The sequence below is a fragment of the Pan troglodytes genome, chromosome 16, assembly GCF_028858775.2.
Source record: "Pan troglodytes isolate AG18354 chromosome 16, NHGRI_mPanTro3-v2.0_pri, whole genome shotgun sequence".
Lineage (NCBI taxonomy): Eukaryota > Metazoa > Chordata > Mammalia > Primates > Hominidae > Pan > Pan troglodytes.
Window position 1 is genome coordinate 45,826,832 of NC_072414.2, and position 16,112 is coordinate 45,842,943.

Genomic DNA, 16,112 nt, shown 5'->3' on the forward strand with positions numbered 1-16,112 from the left:
AAACTAAATTTGTTGTAATTTTGCCTTATAATATCATTGTCTGTTTGGAAAATAAAATGCAACATACCTGTGTGCATACATCAATTATTTTATGGACAATTGACAATTGAAATGAATCGAGAAGGGGGAGAATTGAAGACGGGAGAAGATCTACCACAGCAGTCAGAATTTGTTGAGTCAAATCAGTTTTCTAATTATGAATGCATCACCTCAAGGGAACACAGTTTAAGCAAAAAGCAGTCATTTTGTTGTTTGTTTATGAGACACCCCTGTCTGCTGCTGGGACACATCAGCGGCATCATGATTCTCCAGCTCCAACTCTGCAGGTGTGTTTGGTTTACTGATTGGCTGCCCGCCAAATCAGGAGCTGTTCTGCCTTATTGAAAAGCCCTGTGGTTCACAACATGTTTTCCTAAGTTTACTAAGTGGTATAAACCTCTTAATCTTAAACTACTCTACAGCACCTGCCCTGCCACTTCAAATTAACTTGGTCCTTGTTCTTAATCTTGATTCAGTGCATAAGCTTTTCACTGGCCAAGGTGAGTGCTGAAGTAGTTTTAGCTGCTTTTTTACCCAAGAGGTACCAGGCAGCACCAACTAGCACACAGCCAGCATTAGGAGGCAGTAGTAGAGGTAAATGACAGTCTCTTCTGAAAATTTTAATGCTTTGCTTTTGTATCTGAAAATTTCACTGGAATTGATTTCTTGTATGTAGTATGAGATAGGAATCTCATTTCACTTTTTACATGGCATTTCCCCAAAGGATCATTTATTGAATAGTCCATCTTTTCCCTACTGGTTTGAAATGCCACCACTGTTAAAGATCACATTTATGTTTATATGTGTTGATCAGTTTCTAAGCACTGTATAGTATCTTATTGGTCTGAGTTTTAAAAAAATCAATGCATTATTTTAAATGAAAACTTCATTAACTCTTTAAACTTATTTAGCTTAATCTTACTATTTTGTTGAATAATACTCCCTTGCTTAATCATCAATTTTTTGAATTAAAAAATTTTGCTATAAAAATATAATTTTTGCTAAAAAAGTTCTACAAAACTTTTAAATTAGTTTATAATTTTTCCATGAAAATATCTTGTTTGGATTTTAATTGGAATTACATAAATTTATGAGTCAATTTGGGAAGGATCAATATCTTTAATGTTTGTCTATAAATACGATGTGTTTATCCATCATTTATGTCTCCCTTAATACTTTACAAACTTTATAATTTTCTCCATAAAATATCACAAATCTTTCATGCCACTCACTCATTCATTCATTCCTTTATAGTTTTTAGAAGGCTTACTTGAACCAGAACATTTGCTAGCATACTTGTAGCATATAGATTTTTAAAATGTTTTTTCCATCAATATTTATGGTGCTTCCCATAGATTTTTATGGATATGTTTTTATCAGGTTAAATGTGCTCCCTTCTAGATTTAACTTTTCCTATGAATAGATGTTTAATTTTATTGAATGCTTTAACTCATCTGTTGAGACAGCTAAATGGTTTTCTTCTTCAAACTAAAAGTGGAAAATTATACTAATTGATTTTTAACATCTCTAATATACATTCAACTTGATTATAATGAACTATATTTATATATCTTTTAATTTGGATTGACAACATTTTATTTAGGATATATGTACTATTTTATAAGAGAAATTGACCTATAATTTTTTGTTCTCTAATTTTTTTATCCTTATAAAACAATTTAGTGAAGATTTTCTCATTTTCTGTTCTCTGGAAGAGCTTGTTAAAACATGTAAACATTTAGCATAAATTACCAGTAAGTCCTAAAGTCTTAGAATTTTATGGAGGAGAGAGAGTTGGTTAAAATTTATTTATTCAACTTCTGGTTAAGGTATATTCAGACATTTAATTTGTTATTAAGTAATATTTGATAAATACTTTCATAGGAAATTGAAAATTTGTCCAAGTTTTCAAATTTACTGGTGTAGTTATTCAAAATATTATATTACTTTCTAAATGTTACTTTATCTTTAGCTATGAACTTTTCTGATTCCAAATATTGTATATATGTGTTTCTCCTTTTTTTACATGATTTCTAAAACATGTGTAAAATGTGTATATGCATGTATATATGGGCAGGTGTATGTGTGTGTTTCTTCTGCTGTGAGACATCTGTCTCCCAGCAACATGTTTACTATTTTTTACTGTTCTTCCCATCCCCCAATTAGGACTCATATCTGTAGGTTTCTAAAAACTGCTAACATTTCCAGTGATTCTTTACTTATAACAAGATGAGCAGGATGAAAGGGCAACTTCTCCAACTTCACAGTTACGTGTCTCTGCTAAGATTCCAATTCCTTCAACCCTATATAGAATTAGCAATTGATAACATTATTTATTATTTAATTTTATAATGCATTTAAGATAGTTTTAGAATTGTTTCATTATACTATTTAGTGTCACTCTTTACAAGAATGCTTTTGGTCTTAAAGATAATTTTTTAAATAAAATGTAGCTTTACTAATTTTCATCATTTTCTATTCAACCTTTCAATATCTTTATATTTTAACGTTGACTTCTATAAACAGTTTATGAATTTTGTTTATGTACTGTGACAGTCTCTGTTTTTTAACCTGTTATTTTAGTTCACCTACATTTATTATGCTTACTGTGGGTATTTGGGCTTATTTCTAACATCTTATATGGTGCTTTCCATTTTTTTTCCCCCTTCTGCTTTCTCCCCTCCTATCTTGCCTTCATTGGATTGATCATTGTTGCTCTGTTTGGAAGTTATATATACTATTTTGGTTTTTTGAAGGTTGCCAATTAAATTTTGATATGTATGTGTAATTTAATAATGTCTCATATTAATATCTTTGTTAAGGATTTATGGAAGACTGAACTCTTATCACCAGTCTCTCATTTTGCACGTTATTGCTGGCAAGTATTTTATTCTATCCTGTTTTTTACCATTCTTCCCATCCCCCAATTAAGACTCATATCTCTAGGTTTCTAAAAACTGCTAATATTTCCAGCGATTCTTTACTTACAGCAAGATGAACAGGATGAAAGAGCAGCTTCTCCAACTTTACAGTTAGGTGTCTCTGCTAAGATTCCAATTCCTTCAACACCATATAGAATTAGCAATTGATAATATTGTTTATTATTAAGCATAGAGAATTGTTTCCTACAACAAAAGAATACTAATAGGAAGAAGAATCCATGTTCAGTATTTTAGCTATGAGAAAATGTCTTGAAGACTGCACTATATGCGTGAGAAATTTTCTTCTTATTCTAAATGTCTAATAATTGCCTTTTATTAAGATTTTAGCTCTGTTAAATAGAGATTAATGTGCTAAACTCAGTAATTTACTGAGCGCTTGCAATGGAGTTTGTCAATATTCTCTAGAAAGCCATTAAGACTGTGATCTTTTTCTAGCCAAGCAAAACTAGAGTCGTAATAGGAAGGGGCATGAAAAAAAAACAAGGAGAAAGACCTAGAACAGAGGCCTGCAAGACTTGAGCAGTCATGAGGCAAAGTATTAAGCACCTGAGGTGAAGCCTGAGGACAGGGTTCAAGACCATAGTAAGCAGCAAATGGTTAACACCATCTCCTTTTGCCTTGATGTACATACAGGTTCTAATAACGCTTGCATGCCTCTTCTATTAGCATCTTGTGTCCCATTTTGACTATGAATAAAGGCACTGAGGAAGTATCAATGTGAGCCTTCAAGTTTGGGATGGAAGGACAAAGAGAAACAGATGTAAATAAGCAGGATTCCATGATTACTCATATGTGACCAGAGCAAGTATAAGTATGAGGCATAGCATGTACGCCATGGCCTCATACTGCTCTGCTCACATAGGAGTAATCATGGAATGTATGAGAAGTATGAGGCATAGCGTGGGTATATCATCCTAAAGTATTGGAATTCCAGTGTAGTAACTGCAAGTGCCAAATTCAGAGGGTTATTCTGGCTCAAAGCTATCAGCAGTGAGTGAGAAGTCCAAGTCTAGGAGCTCTGGTGTCGGTGAAACCAATGCGTGGATGGTCTCACAAACAGAAATGGTTTGCTTTCATTTGCCTTTTTGACCACCTACTGTGTGCCACGCAATTCATATACATTATCTCTAATGTTTCCAAGAACCTTAGAAAATTGGGGAATTACAGATCCCTATTTTATATTAAAAAAAACTGAGATTAAAACATATCAAGAGACTTGACCATTTTACAACTACCAATTGGTGGAGCTAGGATTTAATACCAGTTTATTTGACTCCAGAGTCTCTGCTTTCCCCCCTACCTTTGCCATCTCCCAGTGAAATAAACTCCCATTCCTTCCAATTATATCTTGAAAGCTTCAACCAAAAGCAAGGCTAAAAAATACACATTTTTTTCCTTCTCTAAAATATATATCGTGTGGATTATCTTATTCTGCACTTTTACTGAATATCTTCTTTCTCAAGACATAATCTTTATTAAGCACAAATCTGCCGGCAACTAACAGACATTAAAGAAGTTAGTAAAAAAATAAGATATTTTTGTTGAGAATAAGTATATGAAAAAATTGCTACCTACTGCATGAAATTTTGAAGAAATTATGGCATATGTGACAAGAGCTCCCCACAAGGTAGCTGAGGAATAGAAAGTTTATGATTCTTGTTTGGAAAAAAATGTTTTAACATAGATCTGTAGTTGTATTTTTATTTTTTAACTGAAAATGAGGACTGGAAGATTGTCAGGGGTCTCATGTGGATTTGCACTACTTGCCAGAGAAAGTAAATAAGATTGTCACTGCAGCTGATTAATTTTCAGGACAAAATTTGCCTCTTTTCTCTTCAGTTACTGTTGCCATGGTGATGTTATGACATCAAATTTTGCACAGGAGGTTACTACTTCTTAACTGTAGACTCTTGCTTTAGCTGGATAGGAAGAATTTCTGGGTCACTTTGGGGAAGATCTTTATATGTTAAAGCAAGAGTAAGGGTGGAGAGTTATCCATTAAGATGTTGATGTCTTTTTAAATATTCTGAACATGAGTAAGAACATTGAACTCTGACTTGTATTTGCATAAATTGAAGCTTTCAGTAAAGTGCTTTTCTTTGACACTAAAAGTGCAGAATCTCTTACTAGCACTGAGCAGGAGAATGGGAAGCCTCACATAGTGAAAAAAGTATTAGTCTTAAGAGGGGGAAATGAAAATCCAATACTGTCTTTTACTATGTGACTGAATTTAATTCCTCTGACTTTTACTTTGCTCATTCATAAAGTATAAATAATTTATGTTGTTGAAAAGATAAAAGAAAACTTTACAGATATAAAGTATCATTGTAGATACATTTTCTGGCCACTAGCATTCTGATTTACCTTTGGGGAAATTATCTCCACTATTCTCAATTCATGATGTTCAGATAGGGCTGACAATTTCCTAAGATCATTGGCTGAGTTTGTGACTCAGAATTGGCTGATTAGAGTTCTGCATTCTTCTGGGCATAATAAATGGTCAGGATGGACTTGGATTAATTCAAGCCGGGCCACTGAACCCTTCTTGAGACTTTCGTTGAATACATGGAGAAAGTTACATTGTCTTTCAGGTATGTTGCTTAGGTGGTAGGATATAACTCTAAATTGATAGGCATCTTTGTTATGGTTGGAGATATTAAACCTGAAAATGAAGTTGACACACAGAGAAGCTGAGCTGAGAGAGAGATAGAAATTGTATAGTTTGACAACTTGCACCCAGAAGTGACTGACATCTGCTCCTTAACTTTCCTCAAATTATAGTAGCTGATTTATTGCTTAAGCCAATTTGAATTGGGTTTCTATTACTTGAAACTGAAGAAATTTTGAACACCAGGATCATTCTTGTGCTTATTTATATATAATTTTAAGTTATATATATATATAAAATGTAAAAATTAAAATAGATAATAAAAAGTTCTTTGCAATTTAAAAATTAAAATAAAGAACAGAGAAATTTTGCTAAATAACTAGAATTTTACTCACAACTAGAATGGTCAAAGGCCACCCATCTCTGACTTTGAAGTCACTTGCCCTTCAGATGTTTCTCATTCAAATATTTCTTTTCCCATATTAATATTTCTATTTCTGAACAATGAATTGGGTCACCTATTTGGTAAATATAATTCACTTTTGCAGTGGCTTAGGCCTGTGATCCCAACATTTTGGGAGGCTGAGGCGGGCAGATTGCTTGAGTCCAGGAGTTTGAAACCAGCCTGGGCAACATGGCAAAACCCTGTCTCTACCAAGAAAAAAAACCGCAAAAATTATCCAGGCGTGGTGGCTCATGCTTGTAGTCCTAGTGACTCAGGAGACTGAGGTGAGAGGATTGCTTGTAGGAGGACTGCTTGAGCCCAGGAGGCAGAAGTTGCAGTGAGCTGTGAGCGTGCCACTGCACTCCAACCTGGGCAGCAGAGTGAAATCCTATCTCAAATATATACATACATATATCACTCTTTAGGGTGGCTCTTTTTTTTTTGGTTTGTGTGTTTTGCTTATTTTTTTATAAGCAATTAATCATGAGATTAGTAATGCTGTTCTAGGAGGGACCAGTGGGTGAGAAAAGGACCAAGGCTAGAGGTCTGAAGAGGATACTATGTTGTATATGTGGAGAAAAAAGAACCCATGAAGAAGACTGAAAATGAAGGCCATGTGTGCAGAACAAAGTCAAAGGAGTAAAAGAAACATGTAAGAAACATGCTAATGGCCAGCACATCCCAGGTCAGCACAGAAGCCTGATAAGTTAGATACTAAAAAGTTTCCCTTGAAGTCAGGATTTAGGAAGTCACTAGTGAGAGGAAGTCCATGAGATTTGTTGAGAGGCTCTATTTCAGTGGAGTGAGAATTAAGTGAATATTAAAAAGTGGGCATTGAAAAGTAGAGATAACTCATTGAAGATTCATGGAATAAGAGGAGAAAAGAAATCAGATGGAGTTTAAAATCTTTTCAGAACAGAAGAGCCTGAGCATGCTGATTGGCTGAGGAGCAGCCATTTTAAAGGAGATGTGACATATAAAAAGGGGAACTGATAACGGAAGGTCCCAGCTGAAGGGAAAAGAAGTGAATCCCAGAGCATACGTAAATGTGTTTCCTGGAGCAGGAGAGACACAACCTCTGAAATCAGAGGAAAGAAGGAAAAAGTGTGTGTCACTGTAGATAAGCATGTTTGTTGCAAATCAGAGAGCTAAGGAAGATCACCACTGATAATTTTAATATTCTTGGTGAAGTAGAAGGCAAGGTTATCTATGAGATAAGGAAATTTGGTCACTGTTAAAGAGAAACAGAGTCCAATGTCCATTAAAGGCAGCAAGCAGATTTTATTCAGACTACTGCAATGAGAGAGAAATACTTTGGTATTGACTGAGCTCAGTTTTGTTGAAACAAAATGTGGGAGTGTTTGTTTGCTGGGGTGTGCCAAAGGAAAAGTACTGAAGGACACTGAGGCAGGGAAGGTGGGTCAATGTGATAAGGTCATCTGTGTATTTGTTAACTGGTGTTTATCAAAGTTAGGCTCCTGCACTCTCACATAGCCTGGAAGACAGAGCTTTAGCATTCTTGACGATGACATTTCAAAAGGTTGACTTTCAGGTTCTTGAGAATGACATTTTTGGGTTGCAGAAGATGCATCTCAAAGGGACAAATATTTTACAATTGCAAGTTTTCTCAAGTAGAAGGAAGGGTTCCTAAGAAAAAAGAGATCAGGGACCTATAGTCAGATTTCTGCTGGAACAAACAGTAAATTCTTTGGCCAGCATTAAGCTTTTTCAAGCAGGCATGTTAAGGGGACTAGTGACATCATCCTAGAGGCACTACCTTGAGCTGTGAGAAGCCACGCTAGAGGTTGGACAAGGAGAGAGTGTTTGTCACCATGTTGTCTTTGACTTTCTCAAGCTCATACTGAAATGGGTGATACAGGTTTATATCCAGGTGTTAAAGCAGTGAGCCTGAATGTATGAGCTAAGTTTAAGCAATCTCAGAGAAAGCTCTCTAAACTGATTATATTAAAAATTGAAGGCGGGGCACAGTGGCTCACATCTGAAATCCCAGCACTTTGGGAGGCCAAGGTGGGTGGATCACGAGGTCAGGAGTTCGAGACTAGCCTGGCCAATACAGTGAAACCTCGTCTCTACTAAAAATATAAAAATTAGCCCGGGTGTGGTGGCATGCACCTGTAGTTCCAGCTACTCAGGAGGCTGAGGCAGGAGAATCACTTGAACCTGGGAGGCTGAGGTTGCAGTGAGCTGACACCACACCATTGCACTCCAGCCTGGGTGACAGAGCGAGAGTCTCTCAAAAAAAAAAAAATTATAACAGAATGTTCAGCATGGAACAGTATAGAAAACTGAAATAGAGAAGTAGATCAAAAAGAATACAGCCTCACAACTAGAATCAGAAGAGCCTGTGAAGCAGAGCTGGAAGACAACACAGCCCTCCTACTTTGCCTACAGCCTTCAACACAATGTCCTATGATATGAAGTTGGTTTTAATACCACAGCATATTATTTCCTTATGCATTCAGTGTTTTGATCATTCATGAAATTTATTGAATGCTTACTCTATGCTAAGCATGGGTCTAGGGATGCAAAGTTCAATATAATTATAACTACTTATTAATTATGTGTTGTATGTGTTATATTTCAGCTTAATTTAACTGTCAGTAAATTGTATGTGATTCAGTCCATGAAGTGGTACTGTTTTATGAATGAATCTTTTTATTTCCTATAATGCTATGAATCCAGGGAAATTTTAGGTATTAATAATGAGACATGTTTGAACTGTGGCAGACCCAATTGACACTTGCAGGAAGCATCATTTTTCCTTTCTGGGGCAAAATCCTAATATAAACAGTTCCCCGCTTAGGATGGTTTGACTTACTTCTCTTTTTTTTTACTTTACAATGCTACAAAAGCCTTACACACTCAGTAGAAAACATACTCCAAGTACCAATAAAACCATTCTGTTTTTCACTTTTAGTACAGTATTCAATAAATTACATGAGATAGTTAACACTTTATTACAAAATAGGCTTTGTATTAGATGATTTTGCCCAATTGTAGGCTAATATAAGTGTTCTCAGCCCATTTAAGGTAGACTGGGCTAAGCTATGATGTTCAGTAGGTTAGGTGCATTAAATACATATTTTCAATTTACGATGGATTTATTGAGGCATAACCCCATTGTAAGTTAAGGAGCAACTCTACTGACATGATTTGATCAGATCTTTGCATTCACATGGCATTGTGTAGTGTGATGAGGTTTACAACACATAACTAATGAATCTATGCGATTGGTAATAATCTTCATTTGGTAAATCAAGTTCAGTTTTTATGGTGGATTTTAAAAAAATTTGTCGGCCAGGCGCGGTGGCTCACGCCTGTAATCCCAGCACTTTGGGAGGCCGAGGCGGGCGGATCACGAGGTCAGGAGATCGAGACCATCCTGGCTAACACGGTGAAACCCCGTCTCTACTAAAAATACAAAAAATTAGCCGGGCGTGGTAGCGGGCGCCTGTAGTCCCAGCTACTCGGGAGGCTGAGGCAGGAGAATGGCGTGAACCCGGGAGGCGGAGCTTGCAGTGAGCCGAGATCGCGCCACTGCACTCCAGCCTGGGCAACAGAGCGAGACTCCGTCTCAAAAAAAAAAAAAAAATTTTGTCTGCATGCACTTTACATCGTTTTTATGATAACCAATGAGTCCATGAGACTAGTGATGCCACAAACTTGGGTTTGAATTTGTGCAAGTTACTTATTTTCCACATTTGTGGATTTGTGCAAGTTACTTATTTTCCACATTTATAAGAAGAAAATTTTAGTATTTGCTTTACAGAGTTAGATGGGAATTAAATAAATTTTTGTAGGCTACTCATACAGCCAAAGCTGAGCATATTTATGTATTAATATGGTAATATCTGTTTGCTTTAAGACATTTTTAGGTAGTTTTAATGAATGACAAATTTTTTAAAAAATTGTCCAGATTGTAGTATATAGAAGAGATACTTCATATGCCTTATATCCTAATCCAACTTATTTTCAGAAATAATATTTTCAGGAAGGTAAGCCATTTAATAATTCCAAGATCCTTTAGGTAGAAGCTTTAGTTATACTGTGGTGATGTATAATCAGACTGAGAATGAGACAGAGATGTCTCAGAACACCTCAGCAGGAGAGCAAAGCTCTGTGACTGTGAGTCCATAATCTGGCTTTGGAGGAGTCACGTCTTACAGTGTAGGGCCCAGCTGCAGAGGTCAGCGTTGAGAATAGTTGTCCTAGAGAGACCTCACTAGAGCCACTGTTCTGGTCTATAGGTACTTGAGTGCAGGATTGAACCACGATGTCAAGAACAACAACAACAAAAAACAACAAATGCTCAAGGAAGGGGAAACTAGACCCTACATAAAAACAAACAGTTATAGGGACTTTGTGCTAAAATATAATAACTTATTAACTTTCTACAAACCAAGTTAAAGATTTAGCCTAGATCTTGGAGTAGAGCTGAACTTGCAGGTTTTTAACTTTCACTACTTACCAATTTGTATATCAAGAACGTGGAAGATGTTAAATAATTCAGGCTAACAAAAAGAGAAAGGTTATAGAGTATGAACTAGGTAAGGCATTTCATTAGCTATTTTTTTTTTTTTTGAGATGGAGTTTAGTTCTTGTTGCCTAGGCTGGAGTGCAACGATGTGGTCTCCCCTCACTGCAACCTCTGCCTCCCAGGTTCAAGTGATTCTCCTGCCTCAGCCTCCCAAGCAGCTGGGATTACAGGTGTCCACCACCATGCCTGGCTATTTTTTTTGTTTGTTTGTATTTTTAGTAGAGATGAGGTTTCACCATGTTGGCCAGGCTGGTCTCAAACTCCTGACCTCAGGTGATCTGCCCACCTCGGCCTCCCAAAGTGCTGGGATTAGAGGTGTGAGCCACTGTGCCCAGCCTCATTAGCTAATTTTTTATATCCTCCCTAGATTGAGAGGACATGGCCTTTAGATACAGGAAAATCAGCTTCAATACAGGGATGACCCAGTGGAACAAATACCAAAGATGAAACAGTAAGATTAAACATGCACCATTGTGATAAGATAAGCATATATTTTCTTTGCCTACTCAGGAACTCTCTCTCATTGATTGTGTGTTTTGGATGAATTTGAACCTCTGGTGACAGAGGTAAACATGCAAAGATACTTAAGCCAATCAAAATACTTCATGACCTTGACATAATTTATTGAGGATGGGCACATGACATTTCATCTAAGTTATTTTAGTAGTCATAAAATTGTTCATATTTCCTTATCACCCTTATGATGTCTGTAGGGTGTCTAGTGATGTTCTCTATTTCATTTCTGACATTGGTAATTTATTTGTATTCTCTCTCTGTCTTATTGATCAGTCTAACTAGTGGTTTATAATTTAATTACTCTTTTTAAAGAACCAGTTTTTTATTGATTTTGTCTATTTCCTTTTGTTTCACTGGTTTCTGCTGTTATTTGTTTTATATTTTTCGTTCTATTTGAGTTTAATTTGCTCTTACTTTTATAGGTTCTTTTTGTAGAAGATTAGATTATTGCTTTCGTCTATAGCTTCGCCCTCACAAATTATATTATGTCATGTTTTCATTTTCATTCATTTAAAATATTTTCTAATTTGACTTGTGATTTCCTATTGAGATGTGTGTTATTTAATTTCAGATATGTATTTTGGACCTTTTCATAGATAGTGTTCTGTTTTATTGCTCAATTTAATTGCATATTGTCAGAGAACATACTTTGAATTATTTTGTTCCTTTTAAATATATTGAGACTTAGTTTGTGGATAAGCACATGGTGTCTACTGGTGAATATTCCATGCGCATTTGAAAAGAAAGTATATTTTTCAGATGTTGGACACGGTGTTCTCTGTGTCAACTAGGCCAAGTTGATTCTCGGCGTTTTTTAGGTCTTGTGTGTTTCTGTTGATTTCTCTGCCTTCTTGTTCTATCAACCTGTTTAGAATATGAAGTACTGACATCTCAAAATGTAATTTTGGTTTCAACATAATTATGGTTTTTAACTACTTCTTCTGTGTTTACATCTTTTACTTTATGTGTTTTGAAATTACGTTACTAGATCATGCTTTTTTATTGTATTTTTATATCTTCTTGATGAATTGACCTCACTAACATTACCAGCTTCTCTCTCTATTCCTTGCAGTATTTCTTGTTATGAAGACTCTCTTGTGTCATATTAAGAGCAACACCAGACTCCTTCTATTAATGTTTGCATTATATAACTTTTCCCATTACTCTTAATCTACATTTTTATATTTAAAGTGAATTTCTTGCAGATAGCTGCTTATAATCTATTTAGATTTATATTTAAAGTGAAAATTTTTATATATTTTTATATTTAAAGTGAATTTCTTGTAGAGAGCATGTAGTTGAATCTTGTCTTTTCATCTAATATGATATTTTCTGCCTTTTGATGCATTTTGAACATTTAAATTTATTGTGATTATCTATGAGGTAGAATTAAACCTACCATGTTGTTGCTTATTTTTTATCTTCAGCATTTGTTTTGTGCCATCTTCCTTTATTTTTTCCTTCCTTTGGAGCAAGCAATTTTTATAATTACATTTTATGTCCACTATCAATGTATTATTTATTGTCTCTATTAGTACTTACTGTAAGGTCTACAATATAAAACATAATTTTATGGTCTACCTTCAAATAATATTATAAAACTTCTTTATCAAATATAAATCTTATAACATTATACTTTAAGTCCATTCTACTTTTTAGAACAATATTGCCATTAATTTTAAATTTTCATAGGTTATAAACTCCAGAATACATTACTATTGCTACTGTTTTTCCTTTGAGCACTTATATATTTTTTCTTTTTTTTCCAAAAAAGCATTTTCAGACCCAAAATATTTCTTCTTATTGCATGTTTTCATGTTTAATGAAGGCAAGTAAGCCATTAGATTATGAGTCACAAGATTCCCATTCTTTTCCACAAAATGTATTCTGGCAGCAACCATCAATTCTCATGGAAGGGCAACCCTTGTGCTTCCAGGAGATGACATTACAGGGGCTCCTAAGACATTGGCAGCTAAGGGCTCTGGGCATGATGCAGGCCACTGTAAAAGGCCAAGAAGAATAAGCAATATGCTACACATACATATGTGAGACAATGAAGAAGGTGGGCCATGTGTTTAAAAAATTTAAACAATGAATAAAGCATATATTTTAATATTTTCCCACAGCGTTACCACTTACAGCCTTCTTTGTCTTGTCTGTAGATACAAGTTTCTTTTTAGTGTCATTTTCCTTTTGCAAGAACTTCCTTTAACATTTCTTGTGCTGCAGGTTTGCCTTAGTTCCTGTTTGCCTTCATTTTTGAAAGACTTTTTGCTGGATATAGAATTCTAGGGGGCGCTGGGCATGGTGGCTCACACCTCTAATCCTGACACTTTGGGAGGATGAGGCAGGAGGATCAATTGAGGTCAAGTTCAAGACCAGCCTGGGCAACATATCGAGACCCCATCTCTACAAAAAATAAAAAAATATAGGCAGGCATGGTGGCATGCACCTATGGTCCCAGTTACTTGGGAGACTGAGGCAGGAGGATCACTTGAACCCAGGTGGTTGAGGCTGCAGTGAGCCATGATTGTGGCACTGCGTTCCAGCCTAGGTAACAGAGCAAGATGCTGTCTCTAAAACTATTTTTTTAAATTAAATTTTAATTAATTAAAAATATTTAGGGGGGTATAACAACCCCCACTCCCACTTAAGTTCTTTAAAAGATTGCCATTTGATTGTCTTTTAAAATGTATATTTCTGATATGAATCTGCAATCATTCCTTGTTGCACTGAAACAATGTCTTTTATTTCTGGCTCCCTTAAAATTTTTCTTCTTTATCACTGGATTTTGGAAATTTGATTACAATTAGCCATGTGTGATTTTCTTTATGTTAATTCTACTTAGGATTCATTCAGCATATTTGATGTGTGGGTTTACCATTTCCATCAAATTTGGATAAATATTGTCTATGATTTTCTTTTTTTTCTTCTTTCCTGTTCTCCCTTCTCTCTTATAAGGACTTCGTTAGGCATGCATTAAATCTTTGATATTTTCCCACATGTCACTGAGGCTCTGGTCATTTTTTCCAACCTTTTTTTTTTCCTTTTCTACATTTCATTTTGGAAAGTGCTATTACTATGCCTTCCAGTTTACTGATCTTTACTTATGCAGTGTCTAATCTGCTTTTAATTTTATTCTGTGATGTTTTTATTTCAGAAATTTTATTTTTATATTTCTTGGAGTTCTAGTATGTTCTCTTTCGTATCTTCTATTTCTCTTATTATTTAAATTTTTTCTTATATCCTTGAGCATATATATCATATTTAAGTAAACTGTTTTAATATCCCTTGTTATTTATAACTTTGATCATCTATGTCATGCTTAAGTGTGTTTTAATTGCCTTTTTTCTGGTTATTGGTGAAATTTTTCCCACCTCTTTATCTAGTTATTTAAAATTTTCCATTTCTGAATGTTTAGATTTTGTTGTTTTCCGGCAGAGTACCGGACTTTGTTCTGGGAGACTGAGGTTAACTCATTATCAGTTTGATCATTTTGAGGCTTGATTTAAAGCCCCTTCAGGTTAAAAGTAACAGGAGCTACCTTTACTTAAGCCCCAGTTTTAATGCCTAGCCCCTTATGCAGTTTTTAATGAATACTCTTTTTGTTCACTGGGATGTTCAACCATGGTTTCTGGCTCATAACTCTCATAGCCCCTGTTACAGTAAACAGAATCTCTCTCTCTCTCTCTTTCTCTCTCTGTGTCTCATCTCCTCCTGTCCACCTTTCACCTGCCCAAGGCAGGACTCTAACCTGATTGTGGGTCATAAACCCTCATTCCAGAGGGGCCGTGCCCTGTACCCTGGAGGAAGGAATGCTGCACAGAGAGACCAAGAAGAGTCTGAACAGCAAGCCCTTGCAGGCTTTAGATCATGCCCTTTTTGTCCAATCGCATTGTGACGTGGTTGTCCATCGTTCAATCATGCCTGTCCAACGAAGTCTCCATAGAAGCCCAAGAAGACAGAGTTTGAGAGCTTCAGGACAGCCGAACATGTGGAGGTTGCTGGAAGGTGGTGCGTCTGGGGAGGACAAGGAAGCTCTGTACACCTTCCCCTGTAACTCATCCCATGCATCTCTTCATCTGTGTCCTTTGTAGTAATACCTTATAATAAGCTGGTAAATGTGCTTCCCTGAGTTCTGTGAGCCACTGTAGCAAATTAATGGGATCCAAAGAGGGAGTTGTGGGAACCCCATCTTGAAGCTGGTCAGTCAGAAGTTCTGGAGGCCAAAGTTGTGACTGGTATCTGGAGGTAGGGACAGTCTTGCAGGATTCAGCTTTCAACCTGTGGGATCTGACATTTTCCCCAGGAAGATATTGTCAGATTTTAATTGAATTAGAGGAAACCCAGTTGGTGCCTGCCGCTTGGTGTGTGGGGTAAACCCCCACACATTTGGTCACAGTGTCTTCTGTGCTGATTGGATTGTTCAGTAAGAGAATAGATAAAAACACTTTTGAGTGTGTTCGACATTTTTTCGAACAGGCCTTTTACTCTAGCTACTGGAAGCTTGAATGATTCCAGGCCTTACGTGAGCTCTAGAATTTTTCATCTACGGTTTTCTACAATTTCTCCTTTCCTAGAAGTTTTCCCTAGCTTGACATCATGGGGTTTCTCCCTACGTATGTACAGATGGATATTCAGCCACAGACTTAAAGTCACCCCAACATAAATTTCTATAACGTTTTCTCTGCATATTCTATGTCTGTGGAAATTTTAGCCACTTCTGCCTCTCTGAAATCTGAGCTCTTTGACTAGGCTGTTCCAGATCACTCTCACCCCTTGCCCCATGCTGCTGTCTGGTAATTGCCTCAAGGTAGAAAATGTGAACAATTACAAAGTTTACCGTATCGTGTCCATTCTGTCTCTGCCGTCATAGCCCTGCACTACCTATATAGTCCAACATATGAAAATAGTGTTTGTTTTCTATGTATTTTTTAGTTTTCTAATTGTTTATGACAGGAGATTAATTCTGGATTCTAATACTCCTTCATGATTGGAAGTGGA

General features: G+C 36.0%; 1 protein-coding gene across 1 annotated transcript in view; it reads left to right on the forward strand.

Moving 5' to 3' along the window:
- The first annotated feature begins 538 nt into the window (after nucleotides 1-538).
- The window catches only part of UNC13C (unc-13 homolog C), a 787,554-nt gene continuing 771,980 nt past the window's right edge, over nucleotides 539-16,112 (forward strand). The window contains exon 1 of the mRNA XM_054667546.2: nucleotides 539-633. The gene's annotated coding sequence lies outside the window, so the exon portion shown is untranslated. The remainder of the gene's footprint in view (nucleotides 634-16,112) is intronic.